Below are 12099 nucleotides of genomic sequence, written 5' to 3'. Positions count from 1 at the left end.
TTTCCCTACCAGAATGATAGTACTATGAAAACAGGGATCTGGTGTGTCCTAAGAACCTAGGATGATACCAGCACACAGTGTGGCCTTCATATATTGTTGAACAAAGGTCTTTGTCTTTCTCTCTCTAATCTTGCATCATACAGATACATTCTCTTCAATAGCGCCAGAGAGATCTTTCAAAATATAATCAAACCACCCTATATGCTTTACTTAAAGCCTTTTTAGTAACTTCTCATCACCTTAAAAATGAAACTTAAACTCCCCTCCCCCCAGGAGCAAGGCTTTTCATGCTTTCTTCCCAGATGCTCTAATCTTTCACAATTCCCCTCTCACATCCTGAATTTCAGCAGAGATAAATTGTTTACATTTCCCCAGATATGCTATGGTCACATCTCTGTGTCCCTGCCCTTAGGTAGGGTGGATATATAATTTATCGTCCAAACCAGAGCACTTCTGAGAGTTAAAGGAGATATTATTAATAGGTGTAAAATGAAACCGTCCCTGACAAAGAGGAATGAATGGTCAGTCACTTTATCCTTAGGCTTTCTCCATGAAATGCCCTTCCTAATTTCCTTGCCTGATTCTTTCAAAACATCTTTCATGTTTCAGTCACTAATGAAATCCCCAAGTAGGCCTTGTCTTATCCCTGATCCAGACCAGTTCTCCTTCCTTCATACCTGATGATACCAATCACAGCATTATCCTCATCACCGTACTTCTCTGGGTGCCCGAGACTGTGAGGGTGCTCACTGAAGCAAGAACCATACTAGTTATGCCTCTATCCCTGGCACTAGGTACACTGTATACAAATAGTAGTTAAAAATCGTATAATATTGCAAGATGGTAAACCTAGGAGTTGAGTTTTGGGCTGTGGAGCCATATTAGTGGGTTTAGATTGTGGCTTTATCAAATACCAGCTGTGTAATCATAGGCAATTGTGGAGATCAAATGAGGTAGTCCTGAAATGAGAAGTCAAAATAATGTAAGGAGTCAGTAAACCTTAAATAGTCCAGCAGTAATTCAATAAAGAAGTCACTGTATGAGGGACTTCCCTGGTGCTCAATGGTTAAGAATACGCTTGCCAGGCTTCCGTGGTGGCACGGTGGTTAAGAGTCTGCCTGCCAATGCAGGGGACACGTGTTCGTGCCCTCGTCCGGGAAGATCCCACGTGCTGCAGAGCAACGAAGAGTAGCAACTATAGAAAGCCTGCGCGCAGCAATGAAGACACAAAGCAGGCAAAAATAAATGAATAAACAAATAAATAAATTAAAAAAAAAAAAGAATCTGCTTGCCAATGCAGGAGACACTGGTTCAAGCCCTGGTCCTGGAAGATCCCACATGCCGCAGGCAACTAAGCCCATGCGCTGCAACTAATGAACCTGGGCTCTAGAGCCCGCAAACCACAATTGAGCCTGCTCTCCACAACTACTGAAGCCTGCATGCCTAGAGCCCACGCTCCGTAACAAGAGAAGCCACTGTAATGAGAAGCCCCGCACCACAATGAAGAGTAGCCTCCGCTCACCGCAAGTAGAGAAGACCTGCGCACAGCAACGCAGACCCAACACAGCCAAAAATAAATAAATTTATAAAATAAAAAAATCACTGTATGAATAACTGGCTTACCAAAATAAACATGAATCACACTAATATTATAACTAATATTCTCCCTGGACTCTAAGGTATAAAAATACACATAGCATTTTACTTGATTCCTCCCTCCAAGAAACGCATCAGGAAGAAATAGCATATGTCTCATTGTTCTCAACTTAGAATGAGGAAACTTATTCACAGGGTTGAATGAGCTGTCCAGAAATGGGAGTTTCTATGTGACTTAGATGCAACTCACTCATATGTCTCCACACTTGACCACGTGCTCTCTCTGCTGAAAATCTTTTCCCCGTCCTCCTGCCAATCTCCACAATTCTTCATATGAGACACCACCTCCTCCAGACCTTCTTTGTCAGTTTGCCCCCTGCCTTGTCTAAAGCCCAGTCAGGTGACCCTCCCCTGGGCAACTCGGTCAGGGGGTTGATTACTTTTCATCACACTCTGCTGGTCTACCTGCTCACCTCTTTATCTGTCAGGACTATGAGCCTCTCCAGGCCAGGAATTCTGTCTTCACAGGATGTGACTTTAGGAACTAAAGTAGGAGGGAACCACCATGCTTGATATATAGCAGCTGCTCAAAAGTATTCCTCAATCCCAAACACAACCCTAAATCTAGTGAGTTTCCAATATTCTCAGTGGCTTTTGAAAATCAGCCTTAGAAATTTTTGCTACAAAGAAAAAAAAAGCATGTTGAAACAAAAGCAAACTAGGTTTTAATGAAGAAACATTAATTTGAAAGCTCATACTGGCATTTATTACATACTTGTTCTGTACCAAGCACTGTACTAAGGACACCACATCAGATGATTTTCCATTTCTGACTAACAGTAACCCTATGGGTTAAGTTCTGTTACAACTCCCATTTTACACAGGAAGAAAATGTATTTAGACCATTCTTCATATTTTGTGTGTTGTGTACCTACAAAACTTTAGATCTAGATAATAGAAAATACAAAAAAATGCAGTCCTTATATATATATATATATCTTATAATTATATCATATATTTATCTCAGTAAAGTCAACTGATGATACATATGGGAGAATATCAGAATGAAATAGAAATCCGTGTTACTCCTAGTTTCTTATTTACATAACGAAAAGGTTTATTTTCTACATAGCACATTACAAAATAAATCCCCCCTAAATTATTTTATATAGATGGTTCACTATATAGTTTTGTTCTCCAAAATTATCTTGTAATATACATTTCCCTAATAGCTAATATTGAATACACAATTTTTCTTTTCAAAGACATTGCTTTGATCTTTCCATGATTCTTAGTCTACTCTTATAGTTTTATTCTTCTAAGATTTCAAACACCAAATTGTTTTCCTCTATTTTTACAATATAAAACATATGAGTTCCTGAAAATAGAAACATTATTAATTATATATTAATTGGCAGTTATTTTCACAGACATTTCAGCGTGGTCCACCTAATACTCTTGGCATGCACAACTTCATGTCTGTTTGTAAGATTTTATGAAATGTGGACATGCCTCAGAACACCCTTAACATGTTTGCCCTCAGCTCATGTGAAATTTGAATCTGCTTAGATAAAGCCATATGGGTTCCTGCCAGCAGATACAGAAGGCGGTAGTAATCATCTTTGCTGAGTACCATGGCTATTACTATTACAAGAACCAACTTTTCTTGCATTGCAGTGAGTTAAAAAATGCTTCTGGACTTTAATTTGAATTTGACATCTGACTGTTCTTTCTTATATGGATTCAAATTACTTGGAGAGTCTTCCTAGGGCAACAAGTCAGCCTCATAATTTCTTCCTTGGTTTGCTGTGGTTCTGTCTAGGCTTTCCCTGCCCCTCCCCCTTCAATACTGTGAATAAGTTTGGGGCTTCCAGGAAAAGGGAAAATTAAATACTAGCATTTCCTATGGCCTCTGCCTCTGTGTCTTTGGTCTCTTAGTTCTTATATTCTAGCAGTTTGATTGTTTAATGATATTTAGAAAACATAAATTAATTTTGAAAATCCAAAGTATTGTCATGGCTTTATAAATCCTTCAGAAATCCAGGATTAATGCGGATGCCACTGCTGCTGCAAGAACTTCTGACAATTAGAAAATGAGAAAAACAAAGAGGAAAACAAACCATTTGTCCCAAAACATAAGAGTGAAGACAGGAAATTCGGTTTGGGTGGCTCTTGAATTTTATGTACTGTGGTTTAGGTACAAATATATATATATGTGTGTATTAAAACCTACAAGTATCAATTAACTAACACGCTATATGAAATCTCACAAAAGCATAAATACAAATTATGTGAACATTAATTAAATAGACTAAAAACATGTCATTTTTAATCCTTTGAGCACATGTGCATGCCCTTACTTTAGGGAAGACTTAAACCTGTGAAGCTATGTGTGTCTGTGTATGTGTGTGTATAATTAATCTTGATTTGTTATTCTAAAGGTCCATCTCTGGTCATTGTTTAGTAATTAGAAAGTTATGTTAATTATTATTTCTTACTTGGGAGAGGGATCTATTTAAAGGTCCCACCTTCTTATATTTGAGGGAAGAATACTTATAAGGGGATATTTAAATATTTACAAAATGCCAAAGCACTATAAAATAAAAGTTATTGCATTTCTATTTGACAGTAATAATATTTAAGTCATATTAAAACTGACTTTCTAACTGTGTATGTGTATGCTGCCAGTTTAACTGCCTTATTTTCACTCTTCTATTAAAGCAAACAATTGTTCAATTCTGTTAACTGGCTTTTAAAATGTCTTTATAAAATTCGACCAGTGGGATTATTGAAATGTTCAATGGCTGAGAAAACTTGGTAAAACAATTTTTGTGGCATCATTATACAGTATGATCTCATACTGCATAATAAATTCAGTAGATGGAACTTTCAATGCACATTTCTAAAATAATTTTAAGAAACAAAAGAAAGATGGATTTATCTAGCCAGAAAATGGCAACCATAGATAAAAACATAATGAGTCTTTTTGGTTTTGTTTTTTATGACATGGAACCTGCACTTAAAGTGGAGGTTTTGAATATTTCACTCATTCCACAAATGTTAATTAAGTATAATCATATTGTTATCAGAGTAAAATATTTATTAATGACCCATAGAATAATTTCTTTAATACAAACTGTCTTAGGTAAAAGACCAATCTATAATTCAGATAAAAGCTGGGACACTATGAGTGAAAGGCGGACTGAAGGAGCCCTACATTATAGGGGGTTTCCTCATTCCCAGACACACCTGCACAAAACTCTAAAAAGTCAAAATTTTAAAATCACATGTGAGTCAATATTATTGACCTTTGATAAGATCACAGATATTTTCAGTTTTAAATATTAAAAAATGTATAGTCCAAATATGATACAACGTATACTCCCTTTGACTTGATGTGCAATTTTATACACCTCCTTTCTCTCCAGTAAAATATATTAAAATAGTGCATCATTTAAAATATATTATAAGCATCATTTATTTATCCATCTATCAGGAACTAATCATTTTAAATTAAAGTTAAAGCATTTTAAGTGTAAACCTGAATAAATTTGTATTATCAAACACACTCAAATTGTATACAAACTTTTATAGAAACTCCCTGTAAAATATTTACTTTTCTGTCACTTATAATTGAAAACAATGTACATAATGGATGTATAGAAAGATATCATCTTTCTGAGACACAATATTGAGATCACCTGGCATAAATTTAAAAATATTACAAGTCAATAACTGATTGGCATATATGAAAAAAATATTTCATAGTGCAATATTTCCTTGACCACATCTAGATGTATTTGTTCCATAAATATAAAATATTTATTTTTGACATTGCTATTATTTTTGATATTGCTGTTTTCATGAGGAAATCTATAATCTATCACATTTAATTTTGCAGGCCTATGAATTACAAGTTTCTGATGTTGGAAATGGCAAAAGGAAGAGACATCTGGCTAATTTTGATTTGAATTTATATTAAAAAATATTTCTAATTGCATATTTACTGTCATTTTTTGTGAGATAGAACCTCCCGAGTGTGGAGAAAGTAAGCTATATTCTTGGGGGGTTTCAATAGTTCTAAGAAAGAAAAGAAAGGATAAGAGAAGAGAAGGGCTTCCATTCTAGGAAAGAGACAGCAGAGGAAAGAAAGGAAGGGCACAGAAAAAGAAAGAATGAGATAACATTCAGGATGTTTCTTCCTTGCCTCTGATCCCAGTTATATTCAGTCTCCTGGGATGCACAAGATTAGAACCTTCTTGAATCATAAAGTGAATGCTTGAACATGATCATCAACTTTATGTGAAAAAAGGAAATATTTTTATAAATAAAAAAATGTAAAGTAAATCCCATTAGGAAAAAAAAAATGTCTGACTAATAACCCACATACAAAGTACACAGGAAAAAGTTAAAACATAGAAAACTCTTCTTCATGGACTAAGGTACAGAGAAAGGAATATTAAAAACTCAGTGTGAAATTCTTAATTTCCTTTAAAGATGAATGAAAATGTACACTAGTAGGTGTTCATGGATTGTTAAGTATTAATTCAATGATTTATTTTAATCTTAATGAAATATTATTTCAAGCCACTTGGATTGGCAATGCTTTTTAAAAGTCAGATAATATTAACATCAGTGAGTAAATATAGCAGTTGGGAATCTCATACACTGCTAGAGGGAGACTAAATTGATACAACTACTTTGGACAATTTTATGTTATTCTGTAAAGCTCAAAATGAACAGACTCAAGATATAACACTAGTAGGTATACATTCAAACAATACGATGGTACAAGAGTACCAAAAGCCCTTTAAAAGATATATATTCACAGCTTTTGAAAATAAAAGTTGTTTGTAATGAACCCAAAGATTAAAAAAAGAGATAATTAAGCAATCTACAAATAGTGGAATGAAAAAAACACTTAATGTCAATATTCATACAAGGGGATTTTATACCATAGTGAATATGAACTATGACTTTATGCCTTACTATGGATGAAGTTCAAAATGAAAAATCAAATGTACACCATGTACATAGAGCTCAAAAATAGAAAAGAACCTAGTTTTAAAGTGTTTTATTTATATACACTTTTATGTCCTAATACTCTATTTAAAATTAAGGAAAGGGTAAACACAAAATACAGAATAGTATTTATACTTGTTGGAGGAGGGAAAGGATATATTGCAGAAGGGTCTACAGGTGCTATTAACACTGTATCTGAAGCTGGATGTTAAGTACAAAGAATTTCACTTTATATTTTTACCGCAAAACATGTTATGTATTTGAATTTGTTAAGTACTTCACAATAAGAACAGACTTTTTAAGAAGCACATATTATTTTTTTTTTTTTATTGGAGTATAACAGCTTTACAGTGTTATGTTAGTTAGTTTTTTTTTTTTTTTAAAGTACAGGCATTGAGGAAGCCCAGCTCAATATCCTTCAGTATTTGTATGTTTTGAGGAATGAAAGGTGTGGTTGGACCAGGCTGAGTTAGCAGTCAGCCGCTCTGGTGGCTGAAGTTCCTTATCCTAATGGCTCATCCCAATGGTCCAAGTAGCTTTGGGAAGTGCAGACTGCAGGCTCCACTCCAGCCTAATACATCCTGCACTTCAGAGATAGCCCCAGGGCCTGTATTTCTCAGCAGCTCCCCCAAATGATGCATGTCAGCAGTCAGATCTGTAAATTGCTTATTTTTACTCCCAAGGTACTGCTTTTACATCTTTAAGTTTTACTTGTATGAATCTGAAATGTGTATAACAATGTGTTAAATACTACAAAGAATAGTAGGATGAATTTTAGAGTAACACCTTTGTTTGGAAACAAAAGACCCAAAGACAAGTATGAATGTATTCAGGAGCGTTAATGAGTAAGAATAGGATTATTCTTTTTTTTTCTTTTTTTTAAGCTTAAACTGTATTATTAACATTTGCCACAGCAATTTCTATTTTTTTTTGAGGTCAAATTGGTATATAACACTACATTAGTTTCAGGTGTGCAACATAATAACCACAATAAGTCTAGTTGCCGTCTGTCACCATACAACTGACCCCCTTCAACCATTTTGCCCACTCTCCAAGCCCCTTAACCTCTGATAACCACCAATTTGTTCTCTGTATCTAGTATTGTTTTGTTTTACTTTGTTTATTGACTTGCTTGGCTTCTTAGATTCCACCTTTAAATGAAATCACATGATATTTATCTTTCTCTGACTTATTTCACTTAGCATTATACCCTCAAGTTCCATCTATGTTGTCCCAAATGGCAATATTCTTTCCTTTTTTATGACTGAGTAGTATTCCATTGTGATATATACATATATATATATATATATATATATATATATATATGTCACATCTTCTTTACCTATTCATCAATCAGTGGGTACTTAGGTTGTTTCCATATCTTGGCTATTGTAAATAATGCTGCAATGAACATAGCTTTGCATATATCTTTTCAAGTCAGTATTTTTATTTTCTTTGGAAAGCTACTAAGAAGTGGAATTGCTGGATAATATGGTAGTTCTCTTTCAAATATTTAAGGAATCTCCATACTGTTTTCCATAGTTGATGCAGGGATTTACATTCCCACCAACAGTATATGAGGGTTTCCTATTCTCTACACCCTTGCCAACACTTGTTATTTCTTGTCTTTTGAAAATAACCGTTCTAACAAGTGTGAGGTGATATTTCATTGTGATTTTGATTTGTTTCTCCCTGATTAGTGATGTTAGACATCTTTTCACGTGCCTGTCTTTACTATTGATTTATTTGTATCTTTACATAATTTGGATATCATGCCCTTATCAGATATATAATTCACAAATATTTTCCCCCATTAAGCAGGATGGCTTTCATTTGTTGGTGGTTTGGTTTGCTATGCAGAAGCTTTTTACTTTTATGTAGTCCAACTGGTTTATTTTTGCTTTAGTTGTGTTTGCTTTGGGGGTCAGATCCAAAATTTCCACATAAACACCAATGTCAAGGAACTTACTGCCTATTTTTCTTCTAAAAGTTTTATGGTTTCAGGTCTTATATCCAAGTCTTTAATTCATTTTGAGTTAATTTATGATTATGGTGTAAGATAGGGATCCAGTTTCATTCTTTTGCACATGTCTATACAGTTTTTCCAATACCCTTTATTGAAGTATCTATTATCTATCCTTTCCCCATTGTATACTCTTGGTTCTTTGCCATAAATTAATTGATCATATATGTGTGGGTTTATTTCTGGGCTCTCTATTCTGTTTTGTTGATCTATGTGTCTGTTTTTATGCCAGTATCATACTGTTTTGACTACTGTAGTTTTGTAGTATAGTTTGAAATCAGGGAGCATGATTCCTCCAGCTCTGTTATTCTTTCTCAAGATTGCTTTGGCTATTCAGGGTCTTTTGTGGTTCCATACAAATTTTACAATTATTTGTCCTAGTTTTGTGAAATATGCCATTGATATTTTGGTATGAATTGCATGAAATCTGTAGATTTCTTTGGCTATTATGAACATTTTAACAATATTAATTGTAATCTATGAGTACAGAATATTCTTTCATATATCTGTGTCTTATTCAATTTCTTTTACCAGTGTTTTATAGTTTTCAGTATACAGGTCTTCTTCCTCCTTGGTTAAAATTATTTCTAGGTATTTTATTCTTTTTGATGAAATTGTAAATGAGATTTTTTTCTTCATTTCTCTTTTGATATTTCATTATTAGTATATAGAAATTAAACAGATTTCTCTATGTTTATTTTGTATCCTGCAACATCATTAAATTCATTTATTAGTTTTAACAGTTTTATGGTGACATCTTTAAGGTTTTCTACATATTGTATGATGCTATCTGCAAACAGTGACATTTTTCTTTTTTCCTTTCCAATTTGGATGGCCTTTCTTTCTTTCTTTCTTTCTTTCTTTCTTTCTTTCTTTCTCCCTTCCTTCTTTCCTTCCTTCCTTCCCTCTTTTCTTCCTTTCTTCCTTCCTTCCTTCCTTCCTTCCTTCCTTTCTTTCTTTCTTTTTCTTTCTTTCTTTCTTTCTTTCTTTCTTTCTTCCTTCCTTCCTTCCTTCCTTCCTTCCTTCCTTCCTTCCTTCCTTCCTTCCTTCCTTCCTTCCTTCCTTCCTTCCTTCCTTCCTTCCTTCCTTCCTTCCTTCCTTCCTTCCTTCCTTCCTTCCTTCCTTCCTTCCTTCCTTCCTTCCTTCCTTCCTTTCTTTCTTTCTTTCTTTCTTTCTTTCTTTCTTTCTTTCTTTCATTCTTCCTTCCTTCCTTCCTTCCTTCCTTCCTTCCTTCCTTCCTTCCTTCCTTCCTTCCTTTCTTTCTTTCTCTCTTTCTTTCTTTCTTTCTTGTATAATTTTTGTGGTTAGGATTTCCAATACTATATTGATTAAAAGTGGTGACAGTGGACATTCTTGTTTTGTTTTGTTTTTCCCTGATATTAGAGGAAAAACTGTCAGCTTTTCATTGTTAAATATGATGTTAGCTGTAGCTTTGTCATATATGGCTTTTATTATGTTGAGTTATATTCCTTCTATGCTCACTTTGTTGAGAGTTTTTATCATAAAGGAGATGATCATATGATTTTAATCTTTCATTTTGTTAATGTGGTGTATCACATTGATTGATTTATTGATGTTGAACCATCCTTGTATCCCAGAGTTATATATCTTACTTGATCATGGTATTTTATCCTTTTAATATATTGTTGGATTCAATCTGCTAATATTTTGTTGAGGATTTCTGCATCTATTTTCCTCAGGTATATTGACCTGTAATTTCCTTTTTTGTGGTGTTCTTGTCTGGTTTTGATAACAGGTTAATGCTGGCCTTATAAAATGAATTTGGAAGTGTTCCCTCCTCTTCAGTTTTTTGGTAGAGTTTGAGAAGTAGAGCAATTAAGTCTTCTTTGATTATTAGTAAACTTCACCAGGGAAGCCATCTGTTCCTGGACTTTCATTTGTTGGGAATTTTTTAGTTCAATATCCTTACCAGTAACTGGTCTATTTAGATTTTCTACTCTATCATGATTCAGTCTTGGAAGATCATATGTCACTAGGAATTTATCCCTTTCTTTTAAGTTGTCCTATTTGTTGGTGTATGATTGTTAATAGTAGTCTCTCATGATTCTTTATTTTTCTGTCATGTTAGGTGTAATTTTTTTTCTTTCAATTTTGATTTTACTTGAGCCATTTTTTTCCCCTTGGTGAGTCTCACTAAAGGTTTTCCAATTTTGTTTATCTTTCCAATGAACCAATTCTTAGATTCACTGATCTTTTCTATTTTTTTTCAGTCCCTATCTCATTTATTTCTATTTTGATCTTTATTATTTCCTTCCTTCTACTAACTTTGGGTTTTGTTTGTTTTTTTTTTCTAGTTCCTTTAGGTGTAATGTTTGTTAGATTGCTTATTTGAGATTTTTCTTATTTCTTGAGATAGGGCTGTATTACTATAAACTTTCCTCTTAGAACTGCTTTTACTACATCCCATAGATTTTGGAATGTTTTGTTTCTATTTTCATCTGTCTCAAGGTATTTTACAACAGCAGGTTCTCTTTCTCTTCTTGATGGAAGGTGGGCACCAGACTGCTGGAAAAGCTTTATCTCACACTCTCTTGAGGACTCATTGTGTGAGGGCAGAGCACCCCAGGTTTTATAGCAATGATCACCTGGCTATGGATAAACCTTGGGGGTCGTCATGGGAATCAGCTTCTTCTCCTTAGTTTATCCATTGCATCTTTATCATCCCTAAGATCAAGCCCTGGATGATGAGAGTGTTGGTATCCTGGGGTTGCACTTCAGGATACCACTTTGCACAAATATCTGTAAATGACGCTAAACTCATAAGACAAAAGCAACTAAGAATACATTTGTTTACAGCTAGGATATGGGACACAGTCTGTCATCATATTCCTGTCCAGCTATATCCATAAGCCCAGGTTCACCAGTTTTCCATCTGCTATAACTTTTCCAGAATGATTGTGAAAAAGAGTGGGGATATATTCTCCAGGAAATGCACTGGTTGTGTAACTGATCAGTAGGCAAGTCTTACCTGCAGCTCCAGCCTCCGACATCCACACACTTCATGGCCTCTCTCAGGGCTGTGGTGGCTGCTGCAGTGCTTGAATGCTGAGGTGAGAAGTGGCAGGCCCTGATGCCGGGACCACTGTCCATGCCACCTCCCTTTCCAGCTGACATCAGAAAGCCTAAGCTCAGCAGCTGCCACCAGTCAAATATGGGTAGAATTGTTCTTTAACTGTGAACAAATAGGTTGCTTATTCAACTAAATAATGAGACTAGCTGTGATCATGGGAGTCACTTAACCTCCCTGACCCTATCTTTCTTCTTATTTAAATGCATGTATTTTGCTCTATCATTTTTATATTCTAAGATAAAAGCCATATGGTTAAGCAACAGAAGTAAATATAAAGTTCATAGGTTATTGTTCATTTAAATTCCTTATCTTTAAGTAATTTATGGATCTAATTATGACTTTCTAATCTACACTCTCAGAATATTTA

The 12099-nt window shown here is 34.6% G+C and overlaps 1 pseudogene; it reads right to left on the bottom strand.

Annotated features, from left to right (window-relative positions):
* Nucleotides 1-11105: 11105 nt before the first annotated feature.
* On the bottom strand, nucleotides 11106-11752 carry LOC103069791 (ras-related C3 botulinum toxin substrate 1 pseudogene; annotated as a pseudogene).
* Between the last annotated feature and the right edge of the window lie 347 nt (nucleotides 11753-12099).

Source organism: Lipotes vexillifer, unplaced genomic scaffold, assembly GCF_000442215.2.
Source record: "Lipotes vexillifer unplaced genomic scaffold, Lipotes_vexillifer_v1.1 scaffold133, whole genome shotgun sequence".
NCBI classification, from domain to species: domain Eukaryota; kingdom Metazoa; phylum Chordata; class Mammalia; order Artiodactyla; family Lipotidae; genus Lipotes; species Lipotes vexillifer.
The sequence above is the reverse complement of the archived record's forward strand: the minus strand, read 5'-3'. Positions and strand labels throughout refer to the sequence as shown.